Source organism: Lycium ferocissimum, chromosome 6 (genome assembly GCF_029784015.1).
Source record: "Lycium ferocissimum isolate CSIRO_LF1 chromosome 6, AGI_CSIRO_Lferr_CH_V1, whole genome shotgun sequence".
NCBI lineage: Eukaryota > Viridiplantae > Streptophyta > Magnoliopsida > Solanales > Solanaceae > Lycium > Lycium ferocissimum.
This window is the reverse complement of record NC_081347.1, coordinates 27,529,560-27,540,428: the sequence shown is the minus strand read 5'-3', so window position 1 is coordinate 27,540,428 and position 10,869 is coordinate 27,529,560. Positions and strand designations below refer to the sequence as shown.

Here is a 10,869-nt window from a genome sequence, read left to right as displayed (position 1 = left end):
GTGTGTGTTTGCATGTTGCTTTGGTATCTGAGGGGCCTCGGGTAATAGTCGAATTTTAGGTCGAGATTGGTCAAAACCAGAACTTTCTGATATCTGGTGTAAATGTTATAGCATCCCAGAAACAGCCGTGGAGGTCCCGCTATACTGATAGGCCAACGGTCATAGAGGACAGGGGTGTTTATTGACAAGCTGCCCACTACTGGAAATTAGGGCTATGGCAACGCCTTCCTCTGCAACGGTTATACAACCGTTGCTGTAACCGAGGTACTGCAACGGTTATACCCGTTGCACAAGGACAGAATGCTATAGCTACACTTTAGCGTCTAAACCGTTGCAATTGTATCTAAACCGTCACCATACATGTCCCTAATGGGACGATTTTCTTTAACCGTTGCAATAGTTGTAATATGGCAAATGCTTTTGTTTCTATTGCAACGGTTTTAAATTCCCTCCCAAATTTTCCTTATTTTCACTGTAGCCCGCCTAATAGAGAGACCACATTATTTTTCCTTTTAGCCAAAAATCGTAAAATCTGTATTGAACCAAATTAAACACTGAACTCTCTCTCTCTCTACTAAATTCATCACCCACCTCACTCTATCTCTCTCTACAAATTTCTACTTCACTTTGCACCCTAATTATCAATGCTCTACTTGAATCTCGTAGCTTCGTTACTCAATTCCAAGTTATCTTCTCTATTCTCTCATCTCTTTTTTTTTTTTTGGATTTATTTTGCATGTTCTTCCAATTCTAAAATAAAATCATTTGTGGTATGGGTTTTTTTTTTTTTTTTTTTTTGAATAAGTATGGGCTCTGATTTCTTGATATTCCTTTTTTTTTTTGTCTCAATATTTTTACAATATCTGCTTGCTTATTTTGTTGTTGTAAGAATTGGGTGGAATTACTTCGATTTAGTAAATATCTAGCGGAAAGGTGTGAGCTTTACTGTTTTCAAAGTTAATGCCGTGTCTAATGTTGGATTGTTCTGATTTTGTTGTATAAAATGAGCTTGTGAGACACGATTATTTCTCTCAAGAATCTAACGAAATTAGGTTTTCTTTGCTCTTGGAATTTCCTTTCTTTTGCTTCTCATTTGTGTTTGTTTATTCTTGTTCTAAACTCGTTGTCCATGGTGAAAGCTTGAAGCATTGTCAACTCTCAAACGCCTCAATTCGTTGCTCGTCGAAAGGTAATTTCAATAATATTTTGTAGCTCTTACAATTCTGTTTGATATTGAATTTTATATTGGTTTCGTTGGTAATTGAATTTTATACTGGTTGTTATTTAAAGTCCCATTTTCATCTTCTTAGTTTTCAGTTGGCAAGTTCGTTTTCCAATAACCTTCAGCTTTTAGCTAGTTCTCATTTATGGGATGAGGAAATATAGATGGAGGCCCTATATGGCTAGGCATGCTTGAATTATGAGGAATTAATTTTGTGAATTTGAGAGAGGCTGTGGATCACTAGAATGCACTCGACTTTTGACTAAAAAAGCATTTTCGGTATAATGAAAAGCTTGTTTATAAATACTCTAAAATCGATTAAAATTGGAATTTAAGGATGGTAGCCCTAAGTTTTGATTCAAATTTCGCTTCCCTTCCTGTTTGGTAAATGATAAAAATTTTGCCCCATAAGGCAAAACTAAATTATGCCTTGAGGAAAAGTTATGCCCCCTCCGGCATAACTTTAGTTTTTCCTTAAGGAAGTTATGCCGGAGGGGGCAGACTTTGCCTTGAGACTTTTTTTTTTTTTTTTTTTTAACTTTTCAAGGCACACTTTTAGTTAAGGCATACTTTTGGTTATACCTTAATTAAAAGTCTGCCCCATAAGGCATAATTCCTTAAGGAAAAGTTTTGCCCAATAAGGCAAAACTAAATTATGCCTTGAGGAAAGTTATGCCCCCTCCGCATAACTTTAGTTTTTCCTTAAGGAAGTTATGCCGGAGGGGGCAAAGATGAAAGCTAGTCAAATTTAACTCAAGTAAATTGATATCAGGATTTTGAAGTTTGATGGAATTTGGACACACTACATGCTGATTAATGTCTTCCAAATGCAACCTTGGGAAGTAGCCATGGAGTCGAATCTGGAAAACACAAGTTCATTTTCAGTTGCTTGTTTTCCATGGTTGGTAGACAAGGAAGCATGCCTCAGACAAGACAAACTTCAGAGAAGGGGCCTTGCTATTTGTAGCAGTTGCTATTTCTATTGAAATGAAATAGAAGGTAAAAATCATCTATTTTTCTACTTTGTGATGTGACTGGCCAATCCCAAATAGTTTTTCCATTAACGTAATAGCCCTTGAATAATTGGAATGCCGTAGTAGTAGCTTAATTATATAAAAGTAGATCACGTGTTATTTGCTTGTGCTTTCACTCTATGTGGAACATATAGTCACTATCCTTGGCTTGTATAGTGAACTCCTTTTATTTCCTTTGCGGCATATCCGAATCAGTTACTGAATCTGCATTTTTGTTCTTGAAATAAACATTTGACTTCCTTGATGATACTTAATATAATTATAGATCTTAAAGGGTAAGTGCAATATTATTCAAGTAGATTTGGAGTTCCTTCCAAATTTAAGGGACAAAGATGCAGATTCGATCCTACCGATTATTACTAGGTGGAGGAAAAAATGTTATGCCCCCTCCGGCATAACTTTAGTTTTTCCTTAAGGAAGTTATGCCGGAGGGAGACTTTGCCTTGAGACTTTTTTTTTTTTTTTTTTTTAACTTTTCAAGGCACACTTTTAGTTAAGGCATACTTTTGGTTATACCTTAATTAAAAAAAAACGCCCCATAAGGCATAATTCCTTAAGGAAAAGTTTTGCCCAATAAGGCAAAACTAAATTATGCCTTGAGGAAAAGTTATGCCCCCTCCGCATAACTTTAGTTTTTCCTTAAGGAAGTTATCTTGCAGGGGGAGACTTTGCCTTGAGATGAAAGCTAGTCAAATTTAACTCAAGTAAATTTTTTTTGGAATTTGGACACACTACATGCCGATTAATGTCTTCCAAATGCAACCTTGGGAAGTAGCCATGGAGTCGCAAAACACAAGTTCATTTTCGCCGTTGCTTGTTTTCCATGGTTAGACAAGGAAGCATGCCTCGTACAAGACAAACTTTTGCTATTTGTATACTTTTATTTCTATTGAAATGAAATAGAAGGTAAAAATCATCTATTTTTCTACCGTGATTGAAAATCCCAAATAGTTTTTCCATTAACGTAATAGCCCTTGAATAATTGGAATGCCGCTTAATTATATAAAAGTAGATCACGTGTTATTTGCTTGTGCTTTCACTCTATGTGGAACATATAGTCAGCTATCCTTGGCTTGTATAGTGAACTCCTTTTATTTCCTTTGGAAGTATCGATTTTTGTTCTTGAAATAAACATTTGACTTCCTTGATGATACTTAATATAATTATAGATCTTAAAGGGTAAGTGCAATATTATTCAAGTAGATTTGGAGTTCCTTCCAAATTTAAGGGACAAAGATGCGAACCGATTATTACTAGGTGGAGGAAAAGTTATGCCCCTCCGGCATAACTTTAGTTTTTCCTTAAGGAAGTTATGCGAGGGGAAATGGACTTTGCCTTGAGACTTTTTTTTTTTTTTTTAACTTTTCAAGGCACACTTTTAGTTAAGGCATACTTTTGGTTATACCTTAATTAAAAGTCTGCCCCATAAGGCATAATTCCTTAAGGAAAAGTTTTGCCCAATAAGGCAAAACTAAATTATGCCTTGAGGAAAGTTTTAACTTTAGTTTTTCCTTAAGGAAGTTATGCCGGATTTGACTTTGCCTTGAGATGAAAGCTAGTCAAATTTAACTCAAGTAAATTGATATCGGATTTTGAAGTTTGATGGAATTTGGACACACTACATGCGATTAATGTCTTCCAAATGCAACCTTGGGAAGTAGCCATGGAGTCGAATGCGGAAAACACAAGTTCATTTTCGGTTGCTTGTTTTCCATGGTTGGTAGACAAGGAAGCATGCCTCGTACAAGACAAACTTCGAGAAGGGGCCTTGCTATTTGTAGCAGCTGCTATTTCTATTGAAATGAAATAGAAGGTAAAAATCATCTATTTTTCTACCGTGATGTGACCGGCCAATCCCAAATAGTTTTTCCATTAACGTAATAGCCCTTGAATAATTGGAATGCCGTAGTAGTAGCTTAATTATATAAAAGTAGATCACGTGTTATTTGCTTGTGCTTTCACTCTATGTGGAACATATAGTCGACTATCCTTGGCTTGTATAGTGAACTCCTTTTATTTCCTTTGCGGCATATCCGAATCGCCATCGAATCCGCATTTTTGTTCTTGAAATAAACATTTGACTTCCTTGATGATACTTAATATAATTATAGATCTTAAAGGGTAAGTGCAATATTATTCAAGTAGATTTGGAGTTCCTTCCAAATTTAAGGGACAAAGATGCGGATTCGATCACCGATTATTACTAGGGTGGAGGAAAAGTTATGCCCCCTCCGCATAACTTTAGTTTTTCCTTAAGGAAGTTATGCCGAGGGCGACTTTGCCTTGAGACTTTTTTTTTTTTTTTTTTTTTTTAACTTTTCAAGGCACACTTTTAGTTAAGGCATACTTTTGGTTATACCTTAATTAAAAGTCTGCCCCATAAGGCATAATTCCTTAAGGAAAAGTTTTGCCCAATAAGGCAAAACTAAATTATGCCTTGAGGAAAAGTTATGCCCCCTCCGCATAACTTTAGTTTTTCCTTAAGGAAGTTATGCCGGGAGGGGGCGTACTTTGCCTTGAGATGAAAGCTAGTCAAATTTAACTCAAGTAAATTGATATCGGGATTTTGAAGTTTGATGGAATTTGGACACACTACATGCCGATTAATGTCTTCCAAATGCAACCTTGGGAAGTAGCCATGGAGTCGAATCTGAAAACACAAGTTCATTTTCGCTTGCTTGTTTTCCATGGTTGGTAGACAAGGAAGCATGCCTCGTACAAGACAAACTTCGCAGAAGGGCCTTGCTATTTGTAGCGATTGCTATTTCTATTGAAATGAAATAGAAGGTAAAATCATCTATTTTTCTACTTGTGATGTGACCGGCCAATCCCAAATAGTTTTTCCATTAACGTAATAGCCCTTGAATAATTGGAATGCCGAGTAGTAGCTTAATTATATAAAAGTAGATCACGTGTTATTTGCTTGTGCTTTCACTCTATGTGGAACATATAGTCACTATCCTTGGCTTGTATAGTGAACTCCTTTTATTTCCTTTGCGGCATATCCGAATCGATTCTATCGAATACCGCATTTTTGTTCTTGAAATAAACATTTGACTTCCTTGATGATACTTAATATAATTATAGATCTTAAAGGGTAAGTGCAATATTATTCAAGTAGATTTGGAGTTCCTTCCAAATTTAAGGGACAAAGATGCGATTCGGTCACCGATTATTACTAGGGTGGAGGAAAAGTTATGCCCCCTCCGCATAACTTTAGTTTTTCCTTAAGGAAGTTATGCCGAGGGGGCGACTTTGCCTTGAGACTTTTTTTTTTTTTTTTTTTTAACTTTTCAAGGCACACTTTTAGTTAAGGCATACTTTTGGTTATACCTTAATTAAAAGTACGCCATAAGGCATAATTCCTTAAGGAAAAGTTTTGCCCAATAAGGCAAAACTAAATTATGCCTTGAGGAAAAGTTATGCCCCCTCCGGCATAACTTTAGTTTTTCCTTAAGGAAGTTATGCCGGAGAGGGCGACTTTGCCTTGAGACAAAGTCTTTTATTTTTGAGGCCGTATCATTTATTTTTGATGCACTTTGCTATTGTTTGTGACCGAATTTCACCGGAGAATTAACTTGAATTCGTGCATTGTTTTTATATAAGATCGTTTTCATCAACCAAACCTTGCACCTTAGCACCGATTGAGCTTCGGTACTGGTTCTACAACCAAGCCTTATTCATAGTGGCCTTCGCACCTTTGGACTTGAAAAAGAGGCTTCAACCCAAATAGTTTTTCGCTTAGTCTTACCAATATTATCACCGCTTTTTCACTCATGTGCATTCTTTTGAGCCTCTCGCCGCCGCACTCGCCTGCTTATCGAATTCTCATTCAAAGGGTTTTGCCACTACGAGCAATATTGAGCCATCTGCTACCTTTTGTGCAATCGAATGAACCGGTGCATTAACCAACAATTCTTTGAGTATTTCGAGCGTATTTGTACCAATCGTACCCTTATGAATTTCCACCAATCGTTTCCCCGACACCTCTACCTTTTACATGAGCATCGAATCTTTCTACAACCAAATGCCTACCGGTAGCATCATCAAAAGAAATTTCTACTACCGATGCCTCATCCTCACCCTCCTTTAGTACCGCAAACTTGTTTTTAGTTTGCACAACATCAAAAATTACCGCAAAGAACATTTTTGCCTCGCATCTTTTCCTCTAGTTTCGTTGTTTGTAAAGCCATCTCGTTTTTGCCTTTTGCTATTAGCGCTAATTGCTTTTCCAACGCTTGTTCTCGCACTGGTCGTCTATATTTTCCACAACCTTGTCTGCTATACCATTTGCACCATGAGCCTTCCCGTGTTTGTTAGCACAACCATCAACATCTTTATTCTTTTTTATATTCAAAAATTGACGTAAATCACCTTCAAATTTGTCCCCATGCAATCGCTCAATATCACCTTGTTGAAAACCTCTCTTTTTCAACATCAATCTGCAGCTATTTTCTTCATGCCCTTGGTGATGACAAAACTTACAATATGAAGGCAGTGACATTATTTATTCTTTGTATTATGTGCGCGTGCATTTGAAGGGCAGTGACATTATTTATTCTCTTTTGTAGGTGTCGAAAATGAAGAAAGGGACGGAGACAGTGAAGACATTGATCTTACTTGAGAAGATCTTTTATGAAGATTTCTACATGTTCTAAGAATCTTTTTGCTATCGAACATTTTGAAACTTATCCTAAATCTTGAAATGTAAAACTTAATTATGCATTTTGGGTTGAACATTTTGCTTTTACGGGTATATATGTTGGATTAGGAATGTTGGATATTTTGGATTATGAAAAATTGTGTTTTCTGGTTTATGTAATTTGTAATGTATTTTATTTATTTATATGTAAATATATATATATATATATATATATATCAATTTATAACCAGGGCTACTATTTCAGACAAACCATGGCAATAGGCTGTTCCAAATAACAAATAAAAAGACCGTTGCATTAGACAAAAACCGTTGCAATAAAGTAAAAGGTCTGGTGCAATAACCTCTACGAAACCGTTGCAATAGCCTCAAAAGTCGTTGCTTAAAGGTCTATGGGGACGGTTAGAAACCGTTCCATACACACACAAAAACTCGTTGCATCGAAAAAAGGAACAACCGTTGCTTGTAGATAATGATATAGCAACGGGTTTCGCCAACCGTTGCACAAACCGTTGCCATAGATATATGGGCACGCGAGCGGATGGAACGCATGATAAACCGTTGCTATAGATATATAGCAACGGTGCTCCTGTCTATAGCAACGGTTTTCTCGGCGTTGCCATAAGCCTATTTTCCAGTAGTGGCCATGGCAGTCATGCCAACCGCCATGGCGAGTTCGCAGTAGAGGTATCCTTGCCGGTACAACGGCTTGTGGGTTTTTGGGATGGCCGCTATAGCGGGCCATGTGGCGCCATAGCACATGCATTGCGGTGGTTCCTCTGACTGCCGTAGCCAATGTCTGGTAGAATTCTATTCTTTTCTCGACTTAAAACCCTTAAACCGTATCACTTCCTTTTCATCAGTTTCTAATAACTCTTTGGGAGAACTAATCAACTTATGGGCTGAATCTTCTTGGAGGTAAGATCTATGACCCTAGACTTCATCATTTACCTTTCTAGATCCATAATCCATGCTTAGAATCACTAGAATCAAAACGTTAAAAAGGTGAGTCTTGTGTTAAATTTCTTGAAATGGGTTTAGACTTCTAAAATGGAAATTGATAGTGAAATTGACTAGTATAACCATAGATTTTGATGAATTCCTTGTTGTTAAGCCTATTTTTTCCATTATTAATGGTAAATTTGAGGATTGAAGAATTAGGGTTCATACCCAAATTTGAAGGTTTTACTTTAAATCTAGCAATTGATTAGTGGGTTTGATCACCTAGAGCTTGAATTGCATGTTCCATCTCTTAATTTTCCATTTTACCCTTGTGGGCCTGTTTCCCTAAATTCCTTGGGTTAGAATTTAACCTAACTAGAAGTATAGTAGTATGGGTGTTGTTATTCATGGTTTTAATAGAGAATTCGATTATGAATAGACTTTGAGTACTTGGACGCGCTACGAAAGGGCAAGGCCAAGGTGTGACGGTTCGTGGCTCCTGTTCAGCTTTCCAGGTAGGTTATGGCTTACCTTTTTTCCTAGACTACGGTTAGCGGGTCATAGGTAGAGTTAGTCATTGTTGGAGAAATGCGCTACAAACTCATCCGTGGCCTTAGATTTCCCAACTGGGTCTTGTTGATCAAGTCAACCCCCAATACCCCAAAGCCAACTTTCCAACCCAAGTTGCAAAACACACTCTAATGCATTGGGAAACGAATCGAACATACCCGAAAGTCAGAATTGACCATTCGGATCTCTCGGAATCAACGGATTTGTGCAAAAGGTTTGTTTACCCAAAAGTCAACTTTAGGTCAAACATTTTTCGCTTTAAGGCTTATTATTACAAAAACCAAACTAATATTCACCCGATGACCTCGAAAATCATACCACCCATCCCCACAAGTCTAATATAAGCAAATGAAGCTCGAAAAAAGGTCAACAAGGTCAAAAGTACCGTAACAGCCAATCGGGTTATTACATCTGATACCAATTAAATAATTGCTCGTTCTCGAGCGACAAGGAAGTAGAACGGGGAAAAAGTACCTGAATCAGCGAATAATTGGGGATATCTCTCACGCATATCAGACTCGGTCTCCCAAGTAGCCTCCTCAACAGGACGATACTTCCATTGAACCTTCACAGAAGCAATCTTTTTGTACCTCAACATCCAAACCTGTCTATCCAAGATCGCTATCGGCTCCTCCTCATAGGTCAAATTCTCATCGAGCAATACTGAATCCCAACGGATAATGTAAGTACCATCAGAATGGTACTTCTTCAACATAGACACATGAAAGCCCAGACGAACACCGGACAGGCCTGGTGGCAAGGCCAACTCATAGGCAACGTCACCAACTTTACGGAGAATCTCAAATGGGCCAAGATACCTCTGACTCAGCTTTCCCCTCTTCCCAAATCACATAACACCCTTAATGGGTGATATCTTCAAAAGCACCTGCTCGCCTACCCCAAACTCTAAATCTCGAACCTTCCAGTCCGCATACATCTTCTGTTGACTCTGAGCTGCTAGAAGCTTTTCCTGAATAAGCTTCACCCTATCCACGGACTCTCTCAACAAATCTGTGCCCCACGAGCGAACCTCAAATGTATCAAACCACCCAATAGGAGAACGACACCTCCTACCATAAAATGCCTCGAACGATGCCATGTCAATGCTTGAATAGTAGCTATTAGTGTACGCAAACTCCGCTAGAGGCAAGAACTGGTCCCAATGACCACCAAAATCAATGACACATGCTCTCAACATATCCTTGAGCACCTTAATAGTCTTCTCAGATGGACCATCAAGCTGGGGATGAAAAACTGTACTCAGGTCCAACAGGGTACCCAACTCTGTCTGAAAATACTTTCAAAAATTGGAAGTAAACTGGTGACCTCGATCCGAAACAATGGAAATAGGGACCCTATGCAATCGCACAATATCACGAGCATAGATCCTGGCTAACCTCTCCGCAAAGATAAATGACCTGAACTAAAATGAAATGAGCGAACTTGGTCAACCGACCAACAATAACCCACACAGAATCAAACTTGCCCAGGGTCTTTAGAAGACCCACGACGAAATCTATGGAAATCCTCTCCTACTTCCACTCGGGAATGGGCATCCTCTGGAGCACACCACCAGGTCTCTTGTGCTCATAATTCACTGGCTGACGATTCCCACACTTAGATACAAAATCTGCAATGTCCCTCTTCATCCTACCCCACCAGTAATGTTGTCTCATATCACGATACATCTTCGTGGCACCCGGATGAATGGAGTTCCTCGAACTATAGGCCTCAGTCATTATCAAATGAATCAAATCACCAACACAAGAAACACACGCGCATCCCTTGATCCTCGGGATGCCCTCACCGTCAAGAATGGCCTCCTTAGCCTCATCCCTCAGAAACTTTTCTTGAATCTTATACAACTGAGCTGTCAGACCCCAATCCTAATAGGGCATGATGGTCACCCGACCCTTACTTAGAGCCGAGCGAACCCGCTGGTTCTCGTTATGCTCATAGTCCCACTGGACTCTTAAATCATGAAATGAAATATGTGATGAAAGCTTTTAAAAAAAAAACATTCTTTCTGTCTTTCTCAAATCAAGTAAAATCTGTAAAGTAATGCATAATGATACAACGGCTTACATAGCTGCTTAGAAGGCTGACGTACGGTATACATGACTCTGTCTGCAAAAGTCTCTAACGTAAGACATGATATCAAAACCTAAGTTGGCATAGGACCCCAAAATACCCATAATGTATATGACTCAGCTCATAAGGAGATACTCCGACGCGGCATCACTCCGAACCCAATGGAGTTTACCAATTCAGCTGATAGCCTGGAACATCCTATAGCCAAACTCCTGTATAACTTTTCTGCAAAATAATATGGGGCTGTGTGGCATGAAACACAGCGCCCCTAGGCAAAGAGACGTCAGTACGAATAATGCACTGAGTATGTAAAGCATAATCAATAACATAATGGAGGCATGAGAAATATC

The 10,869-nt window shown here is 38.5% G+C and overlaps 1 long non-coding RNA gene across 1 annotated transcript; it reads left to right on the top strand.

Moving 5' to 3' along the window:
- Positions 1–500: 500 nt before the first annotated feature.
- On the top strand, positions 501–7,073 carry LOC132060746 (uncharacterized). The gene is made up of 2 exons (XR_009416003.1): positions 501–1,189; positions 6,828–7,073. It is a non-coding gene; the product is annotated as an uncharacterized LOC132060746 (long non-coding RNA).
- Positions 7,074–10,869: the final 3,796 nt, after the last annotated feature.